Source organism: Alnus glutinosa, chromosome 2 (assembly GCF_958979055.1).
Source record: "Alnus glutinosa chromosome 2, dhAlnGlut1.1, whole genome shotgun sequence".
In the NCBI taxonomy this organism is placed as follows: domain Eukaryota; kingdom Viridiplantae; phylum Streptophyta; class Magnoliopsida; order Fagales; family Betulaceae; genus Alnus; species Alnus glutinosa.
The window spans coordinates 25,681,913-25,686,070 of record NC_084887.1 but is presented as its reverse complement, the minus strand read 5'-3'; the positions used below and the strand labels follow the sequence as shown (position 1 = coordinate 25,686,070).

Here is a 4,158-nt window from a genome sequence, read left to right as displayed (position 1 = left end):
TTTGTGTTGGTGCATCTCTTTTTTGCAGTTTCAGATTTGGACTATTTTAGCGCTTCTACCACTTCAGCTATATATCTTCCGGTGGTTGTTGTTTCCAAGTGGGGATACAGATAAGCTTGTCTTATTCTGTACCCCTTTATCTTTTTTAACCGTCTTGTGCGGCCCCTAAACACACATTGTGTTTCGCTGCTCTCTTTCTCAATAAATCTCCATGATAATGGTATACACTTAGAGAGAGAGAGAGAGAGAGCAAAAGATTCAAAACCCACAATCAAAATCAAAATTTGAGATTTAGAATCAAAACCCATAAACCAAATCAAACATGGGACTTAAAAGCTTGCAAGATGCAATTTGTGAGGCGCAAATGAGCTTTTTTGCTACGACTTTAGGAGAGAACACAGGAAGACTGAATAAAGAAATGAAAAATATGAAGAGACAAAAAAAATTTGGCTCCGCAAACCAGACAAGCAAGTATGACAATAAGCAAATTTACTATAGCGTTGGCGAGCTTGTTATAGACGCTATTTTGAGGAAATTCAACGAAATTTGGCGAAAACTCTACTTTGACGAACTTGTTGCGAATGCTCTAAGTTGCCTAGGGGTAGATCCGGCCCAAATTTTGTACTTTGTGTTTAAAATTGTTTTTTAAAAAAAAAAAAAAAATTATTGTCAAATAAGTTCATGAATTTTATGTAAGGTTGGTGGGAAATACTAAAATCGTATAAATTAATGCCCAGCTCCTTAAAAAGCTACTTGGGAAAACATTTATTTATTTTTTAATAAACTTGGGAAAACATTTGAGATGCCAATGTACACCATAGATAAGATATAGATTCTAAAGGTGCTCACTATGACACTCTTTTTTTTCCCATCAAATCGACTGTTGCTCTTGAGTTTTGTCACTATTATTTTGGAACAAAACCAGAAAGCTAGAAGAGACGCAAGAAGCTAGAAAGAGAGAAGTTAGAAAAGAGAGACAAGAGAGAAGAAGCTGAGGAGAGAGAGAGAGAATAATTTCCTCGAAATTTTATTCTATCAAAATCACTCTTAATTTATTAGAGTACAAGATAGACTTATAGACTAACAAACTAAACCTTACGGCGACGCCCATTTTATTGACACAATCACCTATTTATTTAATTACAAAAGACAATACCGCTAACTCATAAAATTAAATTCTAGCAATCCCATAAACCAATTTTTCCTTTTACATCATGCAGTACTATCTTCAAGAAATGGATAATCAGTGTAACCAACAACTGGATCAAAGATGTAGAATGTCTCTCTGTTGTACTTGTTGAGAGGACCATTGAGCTCGAACCTCTTAGGCAAATCTGGATTGGCCAAAAACAGACGACCATAAACAACAAGATCAGCATGGTTTTCAGCAATGGCATTGTTCCCATCTTCCCTTTCATAACCCCCAGCAACAAGGAAAGTACCCCTGAAAGCCTTCCTCATTGGCAAAAGACTGTCAGGGGATTCACTTTTTTCTCCAACAGTCTTCATTCTTGGCTCGACCATGTGGCAATAAAGAATCCCATATTTGCTTAAGGACTTTGCCATGTAAAGCCCCAATGCTTTTGGATTAGAGTCTCCAGATTCCATGTAATCTGCAAAAGGAGATAGCCTTATTCCAACTTTGTCTGCTCCTATCTCATTAGCAACAGCTTCCACTATTTCCAGAGCAAATCGACAACGATTTTCAAGAGATCCACCATATTGGTTTGTTCGATCATTCACTTTATCTTTCAAAAACTGATCAATTAGGAAACCATGAGCCCCATGGATCTCAACTCCATCAAAACCTGTGTATAAAGATAAAAATATATATATATATATATATATATTATTTACAAAGCAAATTATAAGTAAAATTTTCAAGAAGCGTTCATGTTTGATATTAAAAAAACAAGAAATCTATAAATATGGTGTAATAAACTCAGAGGATCATGATTTGTTTCATGAAATTCATTTAATTACCAGCTTCAATAGCATTCCTTGCGGCAACTCTAAAATCATTGACAATTTGAGGAATTTCATCTGTCCTTAGCCGCCGTGGAGGAGGGAACGGTTCACCATCAGGTGTCTTAGTGGTCAAAGGCTTGTCAGTAGAAGAAATTGGAGCTTGCCCATCAAAATCTGTAGACAACAAAGAAATCATTAACCACCACTTAAAGAATTAGAAAATCATCGAAAGAAATCAATAACAGAGGACCTTTATTTGTTTACTGTAATAAAATTTTAATCATCCAAAAGAAAAAAAAAAAAAAAAAAAACTTCTTTTGGATCATGAAGGCATAACAACTACGTCTATGATGGGAATTCCAAAAATATGAGCTTCCGAAGAGCAAAAGTACAAGATCTTAGAGCAGGCTAATTGGCTAGCTATTAGAAGAGAAGAAATTAGAGAAGACAAACCTCGATTTGAAGCCCTCCCCACATGCCAAATCTGACAAAAGAAGATTCCACCTTTGGCGTGAACAGCATCAACAATGGGTTTTCATGCTTCAACTTGCTCTTTTGTCCATATACCCGGTGCATCAGGATGCCTTTACAATACCAAAGAAACCCAACAATCATTAAGTTTTCAAGCCAAGCTCGGGTGATTAAGATCACAATAATTACTTGTCTAAATTGTTAGCAATTTGAATTGCTAATGTGAGAGGGTATAAATGAAACCCATTTGTTAGGTTTGTGGTTGGATAGTTCAAAATTTGTTTAAGGATGTGGGTCCTATATATTTATGCTTTATAAATAAGATAAATTTGTCCGGATAGGTGGTCGGGTAGTTTAAAATTTATTTGAGCATATGGTCCTATTAATACTTTATAAATGAATTACAATGCAAAAAGAACTTGCCAACTATTGTGGTTAAAATTACCCATGAGCGGTTTCAGAAACTCCAGTCGCTTCAGCTATTAAAAGACCGCCTTTGGAGGCTCTTTGAGAATAATATAAGATAGCATGTGGTTGAGGAACATTGCCATAAGATCTCATTTGGGCGAGCGGTGCCAAAACTACTATGAAAATAAAAAGTAAATGATAAATTAACTCAATCAAGGAAGAAATCTTTCTATACTGAAGAAAATAAAACTTTCTCATCAATCATATATATATATGAGGTTTGATTTTGCACGAACACCAAAAGTAATGTCCCATGACAATTTAACTCTTCTAGTATTAAATCAAGCTTAGGCTTAATCTATAATAAGATATTATTGGTTTAATTTTAGGAGAGTCGGCTTGCATTAAAATTTTAGAGAACTTAAGAATACTTCCCCCCCCCCCCCCCCCCCCCCCCCTCCCACAAAAAGGGATGGGAGTGTGGTGAGTATGCTCTCTTAAATGGTTGCGGTGCGCCGGTGGCTATTCTTAGGAAACAGATCCTCTCAATTTCAAATGAAATGGAAAGATGTCGGTCAGTATAATAACTAGGGGTAAAATTGTCATTTTAAATTCTTAGACAATTTTGCCCTTACTTTTTTCACTGACCCTCCATTTTTATTTTTGAAATGGAGAGATCCGTTTGCCTATCACTAATCCTCATCGGCCCCAAATACGCCCTTTAAGTTAGGGGTACGTAATTCCATAATTTTATCTTGAAATTAGAATTTTATATATTTGTATATATAGAAGAAAGATATTCTAAAATAAGGATCAAAATTAACAGATAAGACAGTCAAAACTTTTCTATAGTATGTATGTCTAAATTGTAATAAGTTGACATGAAGTTAATAATTAGGAGTGAAATTGAAATGATAGATTTAGGAGGAAAAAATGTATTTTATATTAATAAATAAATAAATAATTAAGAAGCAGAGTTTGGAAGGTGCAAACCTATGGCACAGATTGAAGTTTCCCAATTTGTAAGGAGTAAGAAGAGGAATGGTGGGAGCTTGAGGCATTTTTAATGATCTGCGTTTTCTTCCGCTACGCGTTTTTGTGTGCTTGGAGTTGGGAGAGTTTAAAACTCCAATTGGGTATTTATACCTACTTGTAGCTGACGTCTGACGTCTGTTATGACGCCTCAACAAAGAAAATACAAAAAAAAAAAAACATGTCTGCCATGACGTTATCATTTGCTGTAGGTGATGTCTCTTATGACCTCAGAACAAAAAAAGAAAAGAAAAAAGAAGTCTGCCTAGACGTTTCTAC

At 35.2% G+C, this 4,158-nt stretch overlaps 1 pseudogene; it reads right to left on the bottom strand.

Moving 5' to 3' along the window:
• Positions 1-1,171: 1,171 nt before the first annotated feature.
• On the bottom strand, positions 1,172-3,942 carry LOC133861352 (putative 12-oxophytodienoate reductase 11; annotated as a pseudogene).
• Positions 3,943-4,158: the final 216 nt, after the last annotated feature.